Source organism: Apteryx rowi, unplaced genomic scaffold, assembly GCF_003343035.1.
Source record: "Apteryx rowi isolate R43461 unplaced genomic scaffold, aptRow1 scaffold_90, whole genome shotgun sequence".
Classification (NCBI taxonomy): domain Eukaryota; kingdom Metazoa; phylum Chordata; class Aves; order Apterygiformes; family Apterygidae; genus Apteryx; species Apteryx rowi.
The window spans coordinates 2063093-2075881 of record NW_020451205.1 but is presented as its reverse complement, the minus strand read 5'-3'; positions in this window follow the sequence as shown (position 1 = coordinate 2075881).

Genomic DNA, 12789 nt, shown 5'->3' with positions numbered 1-12789 from the left:
CCTTGATTTTTAACTATGCACTGTAATGAGGCACTTGCCACTGAGCAAATGGGGGGTCAGAGCAGAATCACAGAGCCAGCGTTCGCCCTTCGGTCGCGGAGGCGCCCGCCTCCCCCGCCAGCGAACCGGGGCGCTCTGCGGTTGGGTTGGGGTCTCCCACTTTGCTGCCAAGCCATTCTTCTCGCCCGCGTGGCTGGAGCCCCCGAGCCCTGGCCCAGATGCGGAGCTCAGCCCTGGGGCGCGAGAAGGTTGGAGGGGTCGGGAGCGGCCGGCCTGGCGCCCTTCGTGCCGTGCAGCGGTGCAGGTTGGTAGGCGTGAAGGAAAAGAGCGGTGGAAGGATGCAGCAGTAAAACACTACCAAAGCGGGCTCGTGGGCTCGATGCCCGCAAGCCGTCGCTGGCCCAGCGAGGCGCCTGCCTTCGGGTCAGGAGAGAGAGGCCTGCAGGGAGTCGCCCCGGCAGCCTGAGCCCACGGCGAGCGCGGTCCTGCCTGGGCAGCCTGCTGGGACGGGCTGATCTTGCTGCGGGCAGAGGCACCTCTGCCCGCAGGGTCTGTGCAACGTAACTGGCTTCTCTCCAGTCCCTCCAGTGGCTGGGAAACCAGCTGGGGCAGAGCGGCTCGCTTGCAGCTCGCTTCCACCGCGTGCAGAGGAACCGGGGCACGAAGATCCTTCTTTTCATCTCCGCCTGGCGGCAAGCCCAAAATCCACATATGCAGCAAGGGGGGAGGGGACACGGCAGCTAAGCTGAGCATCTCTGCCCCTTCCAACACGCTGCCCTTTCTCTGACTGGTATCTAAAAGCCATACACTTTCCCAGCACCGGGTTGGCAGCCAGAATCCTTCCCCCTACCCCCATCGACCCATCTTGGCCTGCTCTCTGCCGTCCTCTCTGTCTCCTCAGCCAAGGCTCATGTCTAGCAGTGTGAAGGAAGTGTCACAGCTTCGCAGTGTGTTCATGGCTCCTGGCTGGCCTGCCTGCTGGCTAGCACGAACCTGCTCTGCTTCTCGCCGGGGGCCGGCAAGGYCGCCCGGCAACGCTGGATTTAAGGCATGCTAAAGCAGCCTCCCCGTGAAATTTGCTTGCAAACCTGCCCTCCATCTCTGGGAGAGCTGGGAGGGGAGAGACCCCACCACTGGTTGGAAGAAACCCGACCAAGAGCAGACCAGAGACACCATTTCCCAGAGGGATGAGGAAGTCTTGCTGACTCATCAAGCCATCTCCATAGTTTCCATTTGCTTTCCAGACACAGAGACCACTAGGGATTCAGCCATCCTATGTAGATAGAATATTATAGCCTTAACTCTGCCAATAGATAGATTAGAGTCTTCTGGGGTCTCCCCTATACATGACTTAGGGTTTTTATTTTCATTTCCTTGGTGGGGATATTATTTCATCTTACAGGGAGAATGACCAAAGTCTCCGCAATTGCATGAGATTCAATTCCAAGAACCCAAATCCTGCTGATGTGGTCCTTTGCTCTATGGACTTATTTGCGCCACTTGCAGCATAAGCTAATCTTTAGCAGGAGAAAGAATACCAGAAGCAATGATACCAGCACAATTATCTGGTTATTTCTCCCTTCTTTTGTGGAACCCATGGTTCTGAAAACGACCAGCTAGGTGGTGTAACGTCCCACAGACTTCTTGGTGATTTGAACTGCAGTTCCCAAATCTTATCACCAGTGATAAACACTGTCAGGGAATAGTCCTTGTGCCATTTCAGTCTCAGCCCAGCGTAGCAGCAAGGTTCGACATCACTCCTGTAAAGCAGCCACAGGCTCTCCCCCACTTCTCATCCCAACTTAGCATACACAAGTAACTCTGGCCGAGACTGAGCATCTGCTATTGGCAATTGCCTCATTGTAGCTTTGCCTTTTTCTGTCCTAGTATTTCCTCACAACAATGATGTTTACATGTGATTGCTATAGAGCTTATGTAGAATGTATATAGCGACACATTTAGGGTGGGTAGTACTGTCCTGTGCTGTGCTGATGTTTTTCAGAAAACGATCAATCAAAAAAAAAAAAGCTAAGTGGAATTCTTCCATCTCCTTGCTCAGTCCAAGGCCGGATCACAGCCCATGGAGCCGGGCTTGGTCCCAGATGGAGAATGCATCAAACGTGACGAACGTGAAAGGGTTGAATGCAGCAGCCGGGGGAGGCCTTTCCAGAGCCCGGAAGGAGCCTCCTCCTGTGTGAATCACTCAGTCRCTTCACAAGCATTGGTTTCCGTGTACCCAGATTTAAAATTTCACACTGTTTTTCCGAGGCTGGACTTCCCGTGTCAGCCAGCAGCCAATGACCTTTGCAGAGCTTCTGCACATTGAGTAAGGGTCTCTTGAGGAGAAAGGAAGATCTCGTAACGCACAGAGCCCATCAGTACTGCAGTTCTAGGATAGGAAGAGATGCAATAAGTGGTCTTCGTGTTGCCTGAAGCCTATAAATGGAAGGGGTAGGGTTTTTTCTTTTTTTTTTTTGAATTTGGATGGCTTATTTTCCCTCCTCCCTTGAGAAATTTCTCCTGGACTTTTGCAATATGCACAGAGGTGCAGGAAGTGCGCTCCCGTCTGCAGCAGGAGCTGGGTGGCGATGCAGCGGCCGCAACCTGTCCTTGCTGAATGTAAAAGCAGAGGGGCCGAGGCTTGCAGTCCCTGCTGGTCAGCTCCAAGGGCTGCCCGCGACTCTTAAGACTTGGTGAGTGTGGAGGATGTTTAACATGAGAAGCACAGGTGTGAATATCTACTAGGTTTAGAATCACTCACGCAAGGTTTGTGGTGAAAGATAAGTTTCTATTTTATTTTTTTTTAATATAAAGGTTTCTTTAGCTTGCAGCGCTCTAGTCTGCAAAGGGGTGAGGCAGGAGGGTCTCGGCACAAGGTGCGGATGGGAGTTTCCTCCGTTAGCGGATTATGATCTTGTTTTGGATCCTACAGAGGACACAGGGGCAGGCRCATAACTCCCACCGCAAAGAGATGCCCCGAGCACTGCTCAGGGAGAGGAGACCCGCAGTGCCGGGGCAGCCAAAGGCACGCAGCACTTTGCGGGAGCCCGATCCTCGCCCGCCGGCGCCGGGGAGGGTGCCCGCGGCGAGGGGCACTGCCGCCAGAGGAGTAGCTTTAAGCGCCGCCGAGCCCGGCCCCGGCCGCAGAGGGGGAGCCCAGCGGCCCCGTCTCCCGCGCCCCGGCGGGGGCACGTGCTGAGGCCGCCGCAGCTCGCTGCACATGGGCCATGTGCTGCGGCACGAGCGGCCCCGGACGGGGCTCCCCTGGCCTTCGACGGGGCGCAGCCCGCGCCTGCAAGGCCGGGGGATGCTGCCAGGAAAAGGGGTCTCTCTCAGAGACAAGATGGGAGCAAAAGGGTATATTACGGTAGGCAATAAGTAAGGAGGAGATTTATTTTTTTAAAAATTCCCTAACTATAGAATGTCTCCTGATAGTTTCCTTGAAGTACTGTGGGGAAATGCTAAATGTGAAGAATTTAGTGGCAAAATGCCCATTCACTTTTTTGCACAGATTTGCCCCATGAAATCTCATTGTTTCAGGATGGGATATACTTTTTTGGCTTGGAATCCAGTGGATTCCTGAGACTTCTTTGGAAAGGAGTAAATGTTTCTGAATGTCTGGGCTGAATGCAGAGGACAATCCAGGGTTTTAAGTTTGATGTTGCCCCAAAGAAAAGGTTTATCCCGATTCCTACCCAGCATAGCTTTCTGAGTTGTGTATCTTCCTTAAAGGACACGCAGCTCAGTCACTAGGTTACAGTTTGAGTGGCCGATTTCAGCACTGGTACATGCAAAGGAGCATTACAGACCAGCACTTTTTTTTCTTTTTTTTTTGTACTCTTTTTTTTCTTTTTGGAAGTACGCTGAATACTGAAACACATCATTATTTGTAGCTGAGCCTTGGAACCCTTTCTGTTCTAAGCATCTTAGTCCCTCCCTGACAATCTCAAGCAATATAGAACCAAATAAAGCCTTCTGGTTTCCATTCCTCTTCCTTTATCAGTTCTGGAATCAGGAAAAAGCTTAGGAAGTCTGGTTGTAACACACCAGGTGGCACTGAAAGGGGCATTATTTATCAGAGAGCCAAACTGAGTTAAATACTAAGGGGGGGGAGGGAGTGTGTGTATGCATGTGAGAAAGAGAGAAAGATTAAATTGATGCATTTCTTGAGAAAGGTGTAAGAATTTCACCTAAAAAGGGGCACATCTGCTTTGTTATTTATAATAAAAGCTAAATTCTTCCTTTTTTTTTTTTTGAATAAAAGGACACTGCTATTAGGGGCCAATTCTGCCTCCCTTCCTCATGCTGAGTAAGTACTACTTAACTCTGTGATTTTCTATTTGCAGAGTAAGTAAAACTAGCAGAATTGATCCCTCTGTGATTAAGAATCAAGGTTTTAGTCTGATTTTTTTTTAATTGGTAGCGGTTTTTTATATTTCACTTAATTTTTTTTCCCCAGTTATGTTCCGTTGTGTCCTTATTTATGTAATATACTTTAACCTTAAAAGATGGCATGGATTCTTATGCCTTTCCTTTATTATTATTGTTATTATTTTTAAAAAGAGATTTATTTCTAGTGTGATTTAACTGTCTACCTTCTAAAACAAGAGAACGTTTTCTTGTATTTTTACATTGTCAGATTCTATAGTTTCATAGATAATTTAACCAAATCGCTCAATGTATTATCTATATCTATCCAGTGGGTATAAAAGTTCTATTTTAAATTGTGTAAATACTTCAGAACTGGCTTCTTTTTTCAGACTCCCCCTGCCGTGGAGTTACTTGTTTACATCACAAAGACTGTAGAATCTCTACGCTCATGTACTGTAAATAGTGAAGTGATCTGCCTATAAATAAACTATAACATATATACTATAAAGTGGAAAAAAACAAAGCAACAAGTCTGTGCTGACAGTACTTCAGTTTACTAGCGCACACTTAATTCGGGGAGGAGGTGTTCTGTGATTCACGAAGTGCTTTCTGCGGCCTCCCGGCTTGCAGCGGGAGCTGCCGGCGAGGACGGTGCGGGCACCGCCGGGTGCCGCAGCCCCGGTCGGCAGGAGGGCAGCGCCGCGCGGGGCCGGGGACTGCGGAGCCTCCCCGGCTCGTCCCCTTCGGAGCCTCCGTCCTTCCTGCGCCACGCTCCGCAGCCGCACCGCTTTCACGTGTGCAGTTGGAGTGCAGGAAAGCCCTGTATACTGCTGTTTTAAGTGCGACTTGTTTTGGTTAAATAGAAGTATTCACTGTTTTAAGCTAAGTGTGCAGGAAAAGCCTCAGTTTGATGTTCCGGGCTTTGGGAAGCGCATGTGAAATGAGCAGCTGGCCCTCCAAGAAGAAATCCCCTGGACGGTGCTCGCCTCCAACAGACACTGGCCACCCTGCGGGGCGACTGCTTTTCCTGCAGACATGGCACCGGCAGCAGGAGAGGCTCCCGGAGACTTCAGCGGGAATTGCTCCAGGCCTGGATGCTGGCTAACGGAAAGAGAATCAGCCTGTACTGTGAAACACCATACTTCTCCCTTTGCAGTAAATGCTAGCAACGTAAGTTCAGCATCTAGCTTTATGTCGTGACTCAGGATTCATAATGATTGGGGTCAGCATGTGCTGAAGGAGCCTGAGGGAGGAGGGCAGGCAGTGCTGGAGCTCCTGGAGTGTGTTTGAGTGGGAATAACAGGCTGTAACAGAGCAAGGGCTGGATCAGAAGAAAAAATTGAAACTACATGGAAAAGTCCCCAGGTGATGATAACCATATGGCTTAAGAGCACCAGTCTTTGAAGGTATTTATATAGTCCCCGACAAGACACCAGAAGAAGGGTCTCTGGGGACCCATCTTGCTGTCAGCGAGAGACGGCCAAGATGAGCTAACACCCATTTTCCGGCGTATCGCGTCCTCGGTAGTCGTATAAACAGAGAGTCCAGACTCTTGGCAGAAATGTTACTTAAAGCACCTACAGTCAACAAGTGCTGTTCAGTTGTGTGCCAGCACAGCCAGGAAGCTGAAGCAAACACCTGTCCCCAGCTGTGCCCGGGATGACTCTCGAGGTCAGTGGCATTGCACTGAATTTATCCAGAATTTATTCAGTGATGCCACCAGGTGGGAGTGCCTCGGTAGCCCTAATTGAGGAGCTCTGTAATATGCTGAGCTGTCCCTGCCATTTTATTCTGCTGATTTATACGAACTTAGCCAGCCCTCCTAGAAGAGTAGCTTTCAGATAACAGATCCAGAGAGCACGGGGCCGTCCCAGCGGTCCAAGACCTGCCGGCGCCTCAAGGCAAGGCTGGCAGTGGGCTCTGCTGGGTGTGTGGGTAGTAGGTGATGGATCTTCCGTGCAGCCCAGCCTGCAGGAGACCCCAGCTCGGGAGTCCCCCGCCCACCGACAACCCTTCTGCATCTCTTGTCCAAAAGCCACAAGTCAAAACTCTCCTCCAAACCCAAAGCTGTTGCCCTTTTCCCTGGGATTGAGGCACCACGAATGGAGCATGGATGGGAAGCCAATCTCCCTGCCATTTTCTGGTCTGGAGACCAAAAAAGGGCTTTAGGGCCACCAAAGAAATGTTTTTCTAAGATTTGGCAGGGTGCAGTTACATTGCCAGTGGCACGACAGATTAAAACATGACATTGCAAGGACGAAATCCAGGAACTCAGCAACAGACGCAGCTGGATGCTCAGCGCCGTGTTGGAGGCCACGCAGGCAGGAGGAGATGGGAGCGAGGCCACGGGAGCGAGGGCTGGCGGAGGCCGGGGCCATCCCACAGGAAGAGGTGTGCTGGCCCAGCAGCACGGCGCAGGTGGGTGCGTGGGGGGAAAGGGGGCTGTGGTGAAGGTCGGAGTGGCAGCTAAGGATGGTCCTTTCTGGTGTGACCCAAATCACTAGACATTTCATTCCCAGGCAGCTTCACGGAAAACAAAGGACTTGCCATTTCTTGACTGTTATCTGTCCATCTCGTAAGCAGATCTAAAGCCTGAAAAGGAGTTGTTTATGAATACTTCACTAAATCAATCTGGCAGATCAATTAATCCCAACAATTACTTCCATCAATTTCAGGGGAAAAAAAGAAAAAAAAGACAGACAGTTCTTCATGTTGGCATAAATTTCTCTCTGGTAAAACGGCTTACCCACCCGGCCGCTGCTTTTGTTGCAGCTTGTATGCCTCCTCTCCCCCTTTATCTGCCCGCCGGAGGAACAGAGACTGCCTTCTCTCTTGCTCCAGGGAAACAATGCATTCCTATTACTGGAGGAGAAAAGAAGTCAATAACCGGCTTTTGTGAACAGGGACAACTTTTGCTGCCGACCTCGGCTGGCTGGCATCTCCAGCGCTGGGTGCCCCTGCTCTGGCACCAGCCGCAAAGGCTCCCTGCCAGGCGAGGAGAGCCAGCTCCCGGCCCAGCCAGGCGGGCAGCGGCAGAGCCCACGCCTGCCAGGCTTGGCCGGGCCGGCTGGCACTGTGGCTGTCCCATACTCCACCGCCTTGGTGGGATATACTCTGCCCCATGGGCAAGGACCTGCAGAAAGCTCTGTAAGTGAATGGAGGCAGGCAGGACAGACTAACTGGGGCACCGCAAAGGAATGCCTGGAAACCCCAAGCTGGGGTGAGCAAACAGCTCGTGCACCCAAATACTCGCTCATGGAGTGAAGGGTCTACAGGCAGGTTGTGGCTCTTTTGGGGAGATGCCCTTGGTCTAAGAAGGAACATCTTTAGCATCTTTTAAATGTTTGACCTTAAACAGTGTCCAGCAAGCAGCTCCTCCCTCGTAGAGCTTTGTCTGTTCTGATTTAGAGCCCAAGAAGGGAATGTCCGATGTAGCTTAACAAACCTGTGTTTTGAAGATGATTTTGGTGTTGCCTTGTTGAAGAAGTCAGATTTGCTGGGGTGGATTCAGAACTGCCCAAGGGAAAGTGTGAATGAATGCAGGGGCTAGGAGCAAAGTGTTCCCACCCGGAGGGGAGGATGCAGAGCAGCATTAGGACAGAGGGAAAGGAGAAGCTATCGCTGAGAGGAGGCTAAAGAGAGTAGCCCCTTTAGCCTAACAATAGGAAGGCTGAGAGGGAACAAATATCACTGAAGCTGAAGGACAGCACTGTCATAGTCACAACCGGGCGGAAGCCAGCCGCAGACACAGCTAGGCTGGACATTAGGAGACGCTGCTAGCCAGTAAAGCTGTGAAGTGGGAGCTTCCCAGTAGGATCACAGGCAAGACATCTAAGGAACTTCAAAATAGAGCTCTTTGGGCTTACACAAAAGATAGCATGCAGTGAGAGCAAGGGTGGACTTGGTAACCCAAGAGGTCTCTGCTAGGCCTGTGTTCCCATCATTACTTCCAGAGATTCTTCTTTAGAGAATAAGGATGAGTTAGCCTGTGTTGCACAGTAACACCTCTGCTCCACTATGTGAATGGCTTTCTTTAAAGACACCTGAGCTGGTTCAGATATGCACTTGGATGTCTCATTCTCCAAATCAGGTTTTCCAGAAAAAAAAATTACAGTGTTTTCACTCTTGTATGGTCTCTGTCTCAGCCAGCTCCTGTCCTTCTCTGACAGGCTCTCCCATCTCTCTTCACCAGGCTGCTCTGCTAAAGAAACAGCTTCTGAGGGCCGGTATTGTGCATGCACTAAAAGTTACTCTTGTCTCAAAATTATTTTCAGCCATAAGTCCAGGGTGCTGCTAAATCTCACTGCTGCTACTTGGGATTTAATTCACTGTTCGTCTCTGGGAAGCTGTCCCGGGCTGGCCTTTTAGTTTCAATTTATATCAGTGCCTCAGGCGTAGACATCCAATATCTAATCCTTCCTTCAGCCTTGTCAGGCAAACTGCTATCTCTGTGCTGGCGAATACACGAGGACTCCTTTGGCAGGAAAGCACAGCCCTGTGCTATAATCAGACTTCAGGAATTCCTTGTTTTTCAGACATTGATTTTAGCTTCTGTGTGACACAAGTTCCAGTCAGGGAGGGCTCTGGAGGCCTCGGCTATTTGGTATATGCCCAGACCAGAGAGGCGTCACTTAGAATAACGTATGCATTTGCCTGCTCTCAGCATACCTCAGTCCCTGCTTGCTGTCTAGGTCTAACAGGTGTCTTTGCAGGGACAAATGGCTAAAAGGTTTGGTTTCTTTGCTTTTTGCCAGCTCTGTGGACCTCTCTGTCTGTGCAGCTATACTGATCTCTGTCCTCAGCAACTGCCTCGCATGCCTAGAAGTGATTCCTCACAGCTTTCACTGCTATTTACYGCTCCCTTCGAAGCTTTGCTTCTCCCTCCATAAGACACTTGCAGCTTCTGCCTTCTGTGTTTGCTGTGCTGCTTTAAATGCCAGTGGGGAATTTTCTCTAGCTGCAGCTAGTTTTGCGTCCTGCAACCTGTGTTCCCTCTTTTTCTCTCCCCCAGTTCTTGGCTGGATACATTTTAATTTTTCATTCACAGTCTCTACATCCAAGTATCTTTTCAAACTCAGACTTGGATCCCTTGTGTTTCTCAGCAATCTCCTGCAGGTAAGAAGATAACTTCCTCTTGCCACCTGCTTTTCTAGCACTAATCCTACTCCTCAAAGACCTACCACATTGCTGAGTCTGAGTGAGGATTTCTACCTCCTTATGTTTGCATGGTCTTGCTGCCTGCATTACATAGTGAGCTACAGTCAGGATTGGCTGAATAGGTCCTTTAACTACCGCTACAACAGGAGGGAAGTTGACCCAACTGTTGTGCCAGGTCAGTTATGAACAAATGGGCCAACTARTATCTGCAGAGACCTTGGTTCATGTGACATTCAGCACCCCTATATGACTGCACTTACAAACCCTGCTCAGCCCCTGTTAACCAGAGAAAGCCCAGAATGGAGCTGCTAATGATGCTACCTGCAAGCCTGTTGTTCAGGGGTGCAATGCCCCACAGGACCCAGCTTGGCACCATTTCAGCAGGCAGCTGCAGCTGGTAAGGTGCTTTAGCCAGTCGCTGACTTTCAGGAAGCATCTTGCTCCATCTGCAGAAGTGGTGGGGCTCTCCACTTCTCCCCTTTTCTAAGCATCTCTGCTTCTTTTTCAGTTTGACATCTACAAGGACCCCACATCTTTGAGCCGTGGCCACAAGTTGTGCCAAGAGCACATCGAGGAGGGGGTTGGTTTCTGCCAGCAGAAGTGCGGGGATATGCATCCCTGCCAGCAGAACCCCGGGTGCATGTCGCACCATGCTGACTCCTAGCCCAGGTCCCAGAGGGCAGAAGGACAAGTCAACGCCAAAGCAGGAGGATGGGATCGCCTGCTCTCTCTGCCTGACGCATCTTCATCCTACTGCGTCAATCTTCTGAGCGTATCTGAAGAAGCATACCACCAACACTTCCCGTGTAGGCTGCCTCTCAGCAGATCCTAGCTGCTCCCAGAGAAAAGGAAGCTTTCATTTTCCTTTCCCAATGACCAAGAGGTGCTGTATGGTTTGTGCTAGGACAACCCAATTGTGCTATTTTGCTGACTAGCCCAAAGGCCACCACCTCGCTCCTCTGGGAGTCTGGAGTAGAGACCTCCAAAAGCTAGAGTGAAAATATTGCCCAGCCGGCTGTGTACTCTGCTGCAGAGGCTGGTTTGCAAAAGGGCAGCCCCTTGGATAGCCTCAGGGGAGGGGTACAGCATCGCCGCTCATGCTGCTGGCACTGTCAACCAAATCCCTTCAACACTTCTGCAGTCGCACTTTTGCCTCCGTGAGCAAGCGGCTGCTAAGCAGAGGTTGACCACCGAAGAAACTGCAGATGGCTGGAGAGGGCAGGGGGACATCACTGATGCACGGGGCAGGGCTGATGTCTGGCTCAGCTCTGCTCGCTCATGCCCCCTGCACTGCAAACATATCTGAAGATTTTAGAGATGCTGAAAGAAGCAGCTCTGAAACGATGTGTGCAAAAAAATAATAATAAAATGAAGAGGCTTCATTGCAACCTTTGCAAGGGGGAGAGGAAAGGGTGGAGGTGTTAACTGAGATTTCAACTGGAAGTATTTCTTTGGGTCTTTTATGGCCAAGAAAAAAAAATCAATTTTCAGCCAAAAACTCCAGGTTTTGTTTTTCAGCGTCAATTCTGATCTCAAGTAGGTGTTCTCATTTTTAAAAGTCCCAGACACAAAAAAAATATTCCTCCCTTTGATTTCCATGTCACAATACTAGCATTAGTAATAGTTACAGCCCTGAACTCTGGACTTGTCTCTTTGTTCTGCTTGTTTTGGGAACAGTTTTTAAGACCCAAGAAAATGAGCTGAGAAGCTTTGAAGAATCACTCCAAAGAGCTCCATTGTCAGCTGGGCCACACAAAGGAGCAGATCTTGGAGGGCATCAAATTCATAGAGGATGAGCCGTTTCCCATGATTTTCAAAATAAAGCAGCTAATGGGGCAGAGAAGAGTGCTGAGATTTACACTGCTTGTAGGAACAGCAGATGCTTTGGCGACAGCAAAGTTTCTCAAGGTAACTGGTGGCTTTCATTGATTAGCATGACACAAAGCCATGGGCTGCCTTCTGTATCACAATAGCACTTTAAAAAAATTTCTTTTAAAGCAACTGCAGACAAATGAGTTCTCCCTCAAAAAAATTTTTTTTATGCTTTCAAATGTTTATATATCAGTTTTACAAAACTCTGAAGATTTCTTCTTAAAAGACATGTGACCGCAAGGTGGGAAAGGGAGGGTCAGATACAGGTGTAGAAGGACACTCAAGGTCCTTGAGGCATTAAACAGAGTAGATTTAATGAAGGACTTGCACCCCAAACTGCACCAGGAGCCCTGGGAGCCACACGGAGGGGTCGCTGATGGGAGGCTGCTGGACGCACAGGTTGGACACCCAGACAGGACTCGCTATGGGTATCTTAAGGGCCCCTTTTATCTCGATCATGCTAAGCGTGGGTAGCTACTGGCTGAGGAGCAGCTAGACGTTGTTGACAAAACGGAATAGGCATGTCCGGCCCTGATGGGTTTCGGTCAAGGTGTAGTGAGCACACTCCAGGGCTGCTATCACGTACTCTGCCAGTCACCCGACTCCTCACCAGATCTCCCGCAGGTGTTCTTGCTACAACAGGGATAAAAGAGGACTGCCAGCACTGTACAAATTTGCTGAGAGCTCACCTCTGCCTGGCTGCTGTTCAACAGACTGCAGAGCAGTGAGAAGATCACCTCCTCATCACTTTAATAATAGCAATGATTTTAAAGGGAAACTGTTCACACTGCGTTAGCAGACACATGCCTGGGACCTAATCCTGCCAAAAAGAGAGGACATGATGCCCCCCCATGCTCTTGGTAGCACACTGAACCACTGAAGATTTAGTGCCCTTGTAGAATCTGCTAGATAAGGCAAGAGGTGGGATTAGATTTACACCTTGAGCCTGACACCCTGTTGTGTTAGGAATCTGCATTTTTGTGGGTCTGCAAAATTTCAGTGTCTTGGTCTGGAGAGAGGCATAGAAAGGATTTGTTTTGCTACTGTTAAGTGAGCAAACTCTCATGTGAAAGCCCTTGTTTTCATCACCATCTCCATTCCTCACTGCGAACAGCAAAATTTCAGCTCCGGCAACAACTCAGCAGTCTGAAGAGAAAAGGCAACACATGCTACCCATGGCATACATGTGGCATGGGGCTCTTTCCCTCTGCTCTCCAACGCAGTGAAGGAAGGGACACTGTTCAGAGAGCTTCCGCAGTCCTGGGTTTCAGGTTACCTTCAAGTTTACATCCAGGAAACAGAAATCATTTTCTTTTGCACAAGTTCAGTTTTCTTTGCAAACAAAGTCAACCAGAATTTAAATATTGTTTTATTTTAAAAATATACAGA